Genomic DNA, 10,881 nt, shown 5'->3' with positions numbered 1-10,881 from the left:
TTTGTGCGTTTTTCTGCGTTTTTAGTTTTTCCGTAGGTTTTTCCTTGTGTAGAGAATGTATCTAGCTGTTGATTTCGAGATGATTAATCTCGAACTTTAATGTTTTCCCGAGGTTTCTCGATTAACAATTGGTCTCTCGAGGTTGCTCTTACATCTTTCATATTTTTCCGAGATTTTCGGACATCGATTTCGTCTTGACCGATTTTGACCCCAACACGGTTGTTCAAGCCGATTTGCTGGACTCGCTGTTCTCCCCGATACTTATATTTGCCACCATCCTTTCAATACTCCTGGCTGAATCCAGGATCTTGGCATAGGCATCAGCATCAACACTCTCTAAGCTCTGCTCGGACTAAGGCGAGTTCAAGAGGATCATCGGTGAGAATCTCCTCAATTATTCCCTCATGCGGCTCTAGCGGATCACCGTCTTCTTGGATAGTGAAGGTTTGTCCATCCAACATCGGCTTCTTGAGCATCTGATTCATCTCAAACTTCATCACAATATCTCCAAGATGGAGATCAATCCTTCCTTGTCGGACATCAATGATAGCTCCAACAGTGCATAGGAATGGTCTGCCCAGGATCAGGGGATCCTTTGACTCCTCCTCGAGTTCCAGAACAACGAAATCGGCAGGGACCAGTGTGTTCCCAACCGAAACTTGAAGATCTTCAAGGATTTCAGCTGGAGACTTCACAGACCGATCAGCAAACACTAGGGACATCCTGGTAGGCTTGAAGTCCGTGTATCCAAGGCGTTGAGCCACATAATATGGCATGAGGTTTATGCTTGATCCTAGATCGACCAGTGAGCATGAGAAGACTGTTCTCCCAATCTGAACCTAGAGGACAAATTTTCCCGGATCACCCAGCTTCTTGATCCTTTTGTTCTGGAGCACTGCACTGCACTCCTTAGAGACAATCATGAACTCGCTGTCATCAGATATATTCCTAGAGATCAGTCCTTTCACAAAGCTACGCATGGATGGTATCATCTGGATCGCACTCATCAGAGGGAGCTTTACAGTTAGGTCTTCCAGCATCTTCCTGCACTTCATCTCCTCCTTATCCTTGCGTGTAACCTTGGCTGGAACAGGGTAGGGTACTTTTGGTACATACTGACGAGCAGGGCAGGGTGCTGCAGTCGGTGGAACAACCCCAGCGGGTCGCTCTGCATCAGTCGGAACGGTCTCAGTAGGTTGTTATGCCTCTTCCTCATCTGTAGGTACAGCTTCAGGCGGTTGATCCGACTCCTTCTGCTTCCCTTTCTCAGCCGATGTGAATCTCCTGGGGTCCAGCTTTCCACTCCTTGGACCCACTGCATTGCATTCCTTGGGGTTCTTATCTGTTTTCCCAGGGAGAGTTCCTTGCTGTCTCTTCACACTCTCAGCAGTTTGAACAATCGAATATCCATCTATCTCATATGGCTTGAGACATTGTCATACTTGGCACTCAGGTTATTAAACATATGATTCATCCTGGTGTTGATGTCGTTGGTGACTTGGTTCAGTGCTTTTCCCTGGATCTGCTGACCTTGGAGCAGTTGGCTCATCATATTTGCGAGGCTCTTCATATGATCATGCGGAGCAGTCTGAGCCGGTTGTGCAGCCTGCTGATTAACCGGCTGTTTCTGGCTGTGGAACTGGGCATTCTAAGCGGGGCTGAGGACAAAGGTTCTTCCCTAATTGCCATAAGGCCTTTGGTATCCACTGTTCTGACCCTGATTGCCTTGAGCATTATCGTCTGGTTTAGGGTTGTTGAACAGGTGGGGATTGTTCCTCACGTTAGGGTTTGGGTGATAGTTCTTGAACTGCAATCCTTGCCCATTCACATAGCTCACTTCATGCTGATCCTCAGCCGACTGATCTGCCTCTGATGTACCTTCCGCGGTTGCTTTATCCTGAGGGGATTCTTCCATGATGAATACATGGTTCTGATTGCTCTTAATCAGCTGATCAACCTTGGCAGAGATCTCATCAATCTTGCTGTTATCAACACTGTTCACCTTCTGAGTGCGATCAGTCTCGCGGTTATTATCAGCTGAGCTTGAAGCCATGTTCTCAATCAATGTGAAGGCACCTTGAGTGGACTGGGCCATGAAATCTCCATTACTGGCTGAGTTCAAAGCGTTCTTGTACTCCCAGCCTACTCCATCGTAGAACACTCCCAGCAGGTAGTCTTCCTCAAAACCGTGATGTGGGCACTCTCTGCGGTAGACATTGAATCGCTCCCATGCATCACAGAACGGCTCGTCTACTAGCTGTTCGAAGGTCGCGATCTTCTGTTTCAGAGCTGCCGTCTTTGATTTCGTGTAGAAGTGACTCAAGAAAGCAGATCGGACTTGTTCCCAAGTCGTGAGTGATCCAGTAGGTAGGGAATCTAGCCAGTGAGAAGCTTTCCCATCAATAGAGAAGGGAACAGAGTACACTTGATGTAATCGGGTGGTACTCCATTCGCTTTAATGAAACCACACATCTTGTCAAAGTGCTCGATGTGGTCCATCGGTATCTCAGCAGGAAGTCCATTGAAGATCTTCCTTTGCACTAGACTTATCAAGGCTGGCTTGATCTCAAAGTCTTGCCTAGTGCACGGTGGAGGGTTGATGGCAGATCGCGTAGCAGGCAGATCACGCAGTAAGTTTCTCTGGCCGATCTGAACAACCTCCTCCGGTTGGTTCTGCTGATTCGCAGCATTCAGAGGCAGCTTGCTCGGCAGCAGCTTGCTGCGCTTGGATCGTTTGCTGCATCTGTTGTTGCATGAGTGAAAACGCAGCAGTGAGATCATTCTGGTGATCACCCATGTTGGTGTTCATAGATCTCGGCTGTTGACGGTTATGTCGTTCTAATCTCGCTAGTTCTTCGTTGGTAAGCTGATGCAATGGTCCTTGTGCGTTGCTCCGAGTATGCCTACTGGTCATGCACCTGGATCATCAGCTGAAACAAAGAAATAAACACGAGTTAGATATCTTACACTAGATATGAAACCGAAAATTAGAGGTAAAAAATCTGGTCCCCGACAACGGCGCCAAAACTTGATACACTAAAAATGAATCCTTGCTACTGCCAAGTTAACAGTTGCAATTGTAGTATTTGAGATTCAATTCCAGAGGACCAGTCTACACTCTAGTTCTATGAGTTTCGAATTCAAGCTAAGAAGAAGATATGATTTTGGTTTTAAAGAAACAATAGTTAACAAGTAAAACACGAGATTGATTCAATTTAACAAGGAGCTAGCCTAGGGTATTTCATTGGGTGTTGAATTGGAGCCAAACAATTATTCAAGCGCGATGAAGTGCTTTCTAGAACTCGGATCACTCAGCTGGAACACTCCACTGTCGTGGCAGTGATCGCTTTGCATATCGATCTCACCAACTAACTGTTGTTGGGATGAGAATCGATTGCAAGCTTTAGAGAACAGGTCCGATCAGTTCACTTACCACCCTAATATCTACTTTCGCTGATTAGGGATACTAAGCTCATTCAATACATGTCAAGTTATCTCCTAAGCGGTTAACTAGGTGATGAACTAGTGATCTAACATCAAGTGATCAGATTAATGAAAGCAGTAAGAACAGTATGAATGAAGAACAGTTATGGAATCGCTTATCTATGTTTAGCTCATGTCTCAACACCCTAAAAACCTAGGCGAGCAAGGCTACTACTCGATCATGATGCAGAGAATCAAAGACATAAATCCTGAATAAAATTGCATAAGAACAGAGTATGAAACAATAGAGTTCAGATGATCTTCTCTATGAGAGGATGGATTCTTCTCCCTTACAAGTTGCAGATCGCAAATCACAGTGTTCTCTTGTAAAAACTAGCGTAAGAAAATAATAAAATGATAAATGGCGTTTTATATGGAGGTGCCAATGAGAAGAAAAGAGATTAGGGCAACAGGGCTTTAATTCCCGAAATAGGAGTTTCCATATTCGTCGGGAACAATCTCCGGATCACTCCGTCTGCTTGTTCCGCTTGAGATAGAACAGTCTCGGGACTGTTCTACTTGAATGTTCTCCGCAGGATTGCTCCAAAAGGACATCTTTTCTTCATGCACCTTCTCTTCTCTCTTCTACCAACTCCAGACCTGTAAAAGGTCAAAAGGACTAGACTGACACGAATTAGTGACATGAAACAAATGAAAACATATATATAATGATGTGAAAAACACCATATATCAGACTACAACGTTTGATGGTGTATGAACCTTAGTTCTAGCCGCCTAACCCTAATCTCTTAGTCTAGAAAAGTCGATCCCTCGTTCTAGGGTTTGGGCTCTCCTTTTATAAGTGTAGACGTCGGCTTCAAGTAATGGAACTCTTCCATAATCGGAAAAATGGAAGTTTCCCTTTAGGCGGAAAACTTTTATTTTGCTTCAAGGGTCGATCCAATCAAGGATCTCGGACCTATGGCAGGGGTTGGACCCTGGTTTCTTCTTGAGCAAGGGTCCGAAAGTCGAGGACCTATCTGGAAGCTGGAGAAAACTTATGTCTGGATATTTTCCCCAACAAGATCCACGACATGGAACCGTACCTTCGACTCTGCATCAACTGGTCAAGTTCCAACTCCCTGGGGCATTAAGGCGGTCAAGGGAGATCAGGAAAATGCCAGGTCCTGCTATCAGACTACCCTAAAGGGAAAGAATCAGGTCTTATAGCAATTACAGAAGAAGCTTCTGACCCCGCATACCGAAGAGCCGGAAGTGGAGGAGATGGATGAGGTTCCACTCGTGGAAGGGAACTTGGGTCGAAACTTGAAGATAGGCTCCAAGCTCCCAGAAGGGCTAAGAAGGAGATTGGTCGACTTCTTGAGGTCCAACTCCGACTGCTTTGCCTTGTCCCATGAGGACATGCCTGGAATTGATCTCGACGTCATCATGCATTAACTTCAAGTGGATCCAATGCATCCCCTTGTCAGATAGAAGAGGAGGAAGTTCGCCCCTGAAAGGGATGAAATAATCAACGAAGAGGTTAAGAATCTACTGGATGCCAGATTCATACGAGAGGTACAATACCCGGAATGGCTAGCTAATGTGGTGGTTGATATACCATGGATTTTACCCGTTTTTAACCATGGTATACTAGTATTTTATTATATATTTAATCTGTTTTCTAGCCTGTTAGGTATGTTTTCAGGTTCAGGAGCATTTTGTGAGAAAGTGATGTTTTTGGAGCATTTTGGAGTACAAGAGATGATACACCCGAGTTGAACATTCAAGACCAAGTCGGAAGTCAACATTACGATAAGAATCGATCGATACTCATCATGAGTTGTCGATCGATGTAGCTGAGAAGATCCGCGTACTAGAAGATTATAATCGATCGATACACATCAGTGTTGTCGACCGATATCGAGGACGAAATGGTTTAGCCGACTACTTCACCAAGACTTCATAAAATTACGAGATTGCCCCTGACGAGTTTTTAACCTAATGGAAATGCTTAAATATTCCTGCTAAGTGTTTTTTGACGGCAACCTTCGAAAGAAGCAAGCTTTTGACAACTCAAGAGAAAAAGCAGAGAGTGTGAGAGAGAGACTAGAGTTTTATTGTTTTTGAGAGATTGGAGAGATTTCTCATCTCCTTTTGTATTTCTACTTATTTCTATCTATGCAATTCTTTCATCTATCCATTGTCATGAATTGCTTAGCTATGTCTGAGTAGTCTACTTGTTAGATCTAGGGTTTAAATAGGTTTGTGGGATTAGCCCCAAACTATAATTGCTAAGTTGTGGTACTCATCAAATGGATTGCACCCTATGCTTGTTCTAGATTAGCTAACTAGAATATAGATCACTAGGATATTTGATTATCTTGAATTATCCATTTGAGCTAGCTTGTCTCCCATTGAGAAGAGCGACAGCTCCTCCTTGAGACCTAGTGTTCATTATCGGCTCGCCCTTAGGCATATCTAGAAGCCGTCGATCGATATCCCGACAGGTGAATCGATCGGCGCTGCGAAAGGTGTATCGATCGATATCTCAAAAGGATATCGATCGACTCTTTTTCTGTGTCAACAATACGACAGTTGAGGCCAGAGATCTAGATTATTTAACCAGTGATACATCACTTGAGTTAAGCGGCTGAGATCTATAGTATCATGCAAGCAACTTGTTAAAGTATTTATAGAGATTATAATCTTCATTCCTGAATAAAAGCCCTATGTCTAGCACTCTTTATCACATTTAAACAACCCATCATATTGTTAGCTAGAGCAACTACCTTGCTCATTTTAGGAATTGCTATTTTTATTTCCATCGTTAAAACCAACTTCTCCTAGGATTGGTTAGTAGATTTTATTTAATTGGTTCCCTTACTCCTCGTGATTTTATCAACCCTCAAAGCAGAGAGTGTGAGAGAGAGACTAGAGTTTTATTTGTTTGAGAGAGATTGGAGAGATTTCTCATCTCCTTTTGTATTTCTACTTTATTCTATCTATGCAATTCTTTCATCTATCTATTGTTAAGAATTGTTAGCTATGTCTGAGTAGTCTACTTGATAGATCTAGGGTTTAAATAGGTTTTTGGGATTAGCCCCAAACTATAATTGCTAAGTTGTGATACTCATCAAATGGATTGCACCCTATGCTTGTTTTAGATTAGCTAACTAGAACATAGATCACTAGGATCTTTGATTATCTTGAATTATCCATTTGAGCTTGCATGTCTCCCGTTGAGAAGAACGACAGTTCCTCCTTGAGACCTTGTGGTCATATTCGGCTCGCGCCTAGGCAGATCTAGAAGCCGTCGATCGATATACCGACAGGTGAATCGATCGGCGCTGCGAAAGGTGTATCGCTCGATATCTCAAAAGGATATCGACCGACTCTTCTTTTGTGTCATCATGCGAAAGGTGTGGCCAGAGATCTAGATATTTTAACCAGTGATACTTCACTTGAGTTAAGCGGCTGAGATCTATGGTATCATGCAAGCAACTTGTTAAAGAATTTATAGAGATTATAGTCTCCATTCCTGAATAGAAACCCTATATCTAGCACTCTTTATCACATTTAAACAACCCATCATATTGTTAGTTAGAGCAACTACCTTGCTCATTTTAGGAATTGTTATTTTCATTTCTATCATATAAACCAACCTTGCCTAGGATTGATTAGTAGATTTTATTTAATTGGTTCCATAGCTCCTCGTGATTCGATCCATAAGTACTACAGCTGTACCTCTTATTTGAGAGAGTAAGCTCTACTGGGTAATTTGGGCACTATCACAACTCCCCCAGACTTACTCATTTGCTTATCCTCAAGCAAAAACAGTAATCTTTGGAAAAGGTTTGAAAACAGTAGGAACTCAAAGATTCAAAATATTGAAGTCATCACTCTATGGGTTTGCAATTCATATCTAAACATCCTAATCACAGAAGTTCATTATGCCTTATCCTAGCTTAGCAAACAATTTCATCTAGTCAACAACTTAGCAAATCTCATCTGACATTCCCCTCTACTAACCTCATTTCTTGACATAAAATAAAAGTGCAGGCTTTACCTTGGGAGTATCGATCAAAGGACACATGGATTCAACTCAAACAAGTATTTGAACACACAAGTAGTCTTCTCTGATCCCTTTCTCCCCTCATCTCTCTTCTCTGAATCTCTTATTAGTTTCAATTTCAACAGGTTTCGATGCCACAAAGGTCATCTAGTCTATCTCATTGACATATGCATTGTAACTCATACATTTTTGACAAAGTGTAGCGAATAATGGGATCTTTGGTAATTTACCTATCCCTCATTTCCACAATGTGTGATCATCCTTGAGATTTAGAATACTGGGGTCGCAGGAGACGCTCCTACCCCTCTGTCTCTCAAGAAATCATTTCAATCTTTTATGACATAAACTTAGATCTTTGAGATGCCGAAGAGAGAGAAGGAAGGGAACCAGAAACACACAGGCTTTTTACCTTCCAGACTTGTAAGAGGATTCCGATCCAGTAATTTTCAAACCCCGAGACAAGCAAATAAGTCAGTATTAGTGTTGGAGGTCAGCTTTGGTTCCTTCAAACAATCTCAGCTAGTGTATATAGATGACAGGTTGATCCACTTTAGCATCTTTAGTACTATCTGCAATCAGTAAATCTAGAATGGTGCTAAACAATGGTGAGACAATCAAATATAAATCTATATCAATGTTCCTATTTAATATTTATGTGAAAAATAATTTTGAAAAACATTTTAAATAAAAACCAAAATAAAAACACATATTAGTAAACTCTCCCCAAGACTTAAATTACACTGTCCCAGTGTAACACAGCCGGAGTGAGGTAAATAAAATAAATCATAATAAATAAATATAACAAGAGAGAACGATTAAACCTGATCGACAAGGTGTCGATCGATTCGTAGAGGTGTACGTCGATCGTTAGTAATGGTCGTGTGGTGTCTAGCGATATGAATGGTACGTGTCGGTCGACGGAATCATCATTCTACTCGGATCTTATATAAACTGCAAAATAAATCCGAAAAAATAAAAGCAAAAATGAAAAATAACTGAAAAAGAAAATAAAAGAAAACCTAATAGTGGGTTGTTTCCCACTCAGCGCTTTGTTATAGTCATTTAGCTTGACTGTGGTAGGTGTGTGACTCAGGGGTGCAGAATTTGCTGATCATTGGACAACAATCATCAATTTTGTGTCTCCTACTGTTGAACCATGTGGCAGTGAAGCTTCTTGTGGCATCATCTGATCTTAGCTGTTTCTTATCTATCTTGAGGACTGTATCTTGAAGCTTCCTCAAGGAATTCTCAATGTATTCGATGTTGCCAACCTTCCTGTCAATGGTCTGGTGGGTTTATACTGACAAGTCCCTCAGCTCATTCTGTAATTGATAGTGCTCAAATTACCCAGTAGAGCTTACTCTCTCAAATAAGAGGTACAGCTATAGTACTTAGGGATCAAATCACGAGGAGCTAGGGAACCAATTAAATAAAATCTACTAATCAATCCTAGGCAATGTTGGTTTATATGATAGAAATAAAAATAACAATTCCTAAAATGAGCAAGGTAGTTGCTCTAACTAACAATATGATATGTTGTTTAAATGTGATAAAGAGTACTAGACATAGGGTTTCTATTCAGGAATGGAGATTATAATCTCTATAAATGCTTTAACAAGTTGCTTGCATGATACTATAGATCTCAGCCGCTTAACTCAAGTGAAGTGTCACTGGTTAAAATATCCTTTTGAGATATCGAGCGATACACCTTTCGCATCGCCGATCGATTCACCTGTCGGGATATCGATCGACGGCTTCTAGATCTGCCTAGGCGCGAGCCGAATATACAAGGTCTCAAGGAGGAACTGTCGTTCTTCTCAACGGGAGACAGGCAAGCTCAAATGGATAATTCAAGATAATCAAAGATCCTAGTGATCTATGTTCTAGTTAGCTAATCTAAAACAAGCATAGGGTGCAATCCATTTGATGAGTATCACAACTTAGCAATTATAGTTTGGGGCTAATCTCATGTGGGAACCGAAATTCGCACTGTCGATTTTAGTTAAGTTAATCGAAGGAAAACTAAGTAAACCTAGTTTTCCCTGAAGGCTCGGATTCTCTGCGATAACCAAACGAAATTGATAGAATAAAGCAACGTAGCGGAAAAATTGCACTAAGGCGTTTTATTGAATAGGTGGTACAATATTCTTCCGAAAAAGGGAAGTAGAGAAACGCTGAAGCGAAAAACAACGGAAATAAAGGAGACAAAACGTTCTAAGCTTTGCTCCGCTAGTCTAACTCCTAAGTCCTAAGCTAGCAGGAATTCTCTAAGTCCCTAAGTTTCGGATTTGCTCTTTCTCTCTCAGATTTTTGCTCTGCCTTTCTTCCTCTCCCAAAGCTTCTTTTGACATTTGTCCTTTCGGCAATTTAGCATTTATCTTGCTATGTAAAGATAAACGTAAATCGTCGTATCCATCTCAGATAATCGTAAATGGACTGTCCGATCGTGTTTGGTCCCTTTCGGGGCGTTTCCAGGACTTCCGTTGTTTTCTACGATTTCTTCGGAAGTTCTTCATTCGCTTGTAGAGTTAAGACGAGTGGTGTCTTAAGATAACCATCGCTGTTTCGTACGAAGAATTTGAGATCTTCCTTCCCGTCGATATCTTACGAGTTTCCGAAGTTTTTCCGACGGTCCTAGGTTGGAGTAAGAAGCGGAGCTTCGTACACGGAATCTCGATGATTCGTCCTGAAAGACTCGAAGTACAGACTTCAGATTGCCGGGGATTGGGATTCGTGTATCGAAGATCGTTATCCGAAGTCCCGAGCCAGCACGGGGCTAGCCGCCCGGCGATCACGGCCATCACGGGCGCTAGCCGCCGGCGGCCACGGCCAGCACGGGGCTAGCCGCCCGGCGGCCACGGCCAGCACGGGCGCTAGCCGCCGGCGGCCACGGCCAGCACGGGTGCTAGCCGCCGGCGGCCACGGCAAGCACGGGGCTAGCCGCCCGGCGGCCACGGCCAGCACGGGCGCTAGCCGCCGCCGGCCACGGCCAGCACGGGGCTAGCCGCCCGGCGGCCACGGCCGGCACGGGCGCTAGCCGCCGGCGGCCACGGCCAGCACGGGGCTAGCCGGCCGGCGGCCACGGCCAGCACGGGTGCTAGCCGCTGGCGGCCACGGCCAGCACGGGGCTAGCCGCCCGGCGGCTACGGCCAAGGCCGGGGTCGGCTGCTCGGTTCCTTCGGTTTACGGGTGTTCGTGTTCGTTTTTCGGAAGGTTTTTCGTATGACAAATAGACTTAGCCGTTGATTTCGAGATAACTGTTTTTGACCCCAACAGTTAGCCCCCCAGCATGCAAGATGCGGGAGCGATTTTGCGTGCGAAAGATTTGAAAATCGAAATTTTCGGCTAGGAATATTTTATTCCGAAAAACTCTACCACCTTTG

The 10,881-nt window shown here is 43.4% G+C and overlaps 1 non-coding gene across 1 annotated transcript; it reads left to right on the top strand.

Moving 5' to 3' along the window:
• Positions 1–2,183: 2,183 nt before the first annotated feature.
• Positions 2,184–2,290, top strand: LOC130512127 (small nucleolar RNA R71). The gene has a single exon (XR_008945688.1). It is a non-coding gene; the product is annotated as a small nucleolar RNA R71 (small nucleolar RNA).
• The last annotated feature ends 8,591 nt before the right edge of the window (positions 2,291–10,881 follow it).

The sequence above is a fragment of the Raphanus sativus genome, chromosome 4 (genome assembly GCF_000801105.2).
Source record: "Raphanus sativus cultivar WK10039 chromosome 4, ASM80110v3, whole genome shotgun sequence".
Taxonomy (NCBI): domain Eukaryota; kingdom Viridiplantae; phylum Streptophyta; class Magnoliopsida; order Brassicales; family Brassicaceae; genus Raphanus; species Raphanus sativus.
This window is presented reverse-complemented; position numbering and strand designations above follow the sequence as displayed.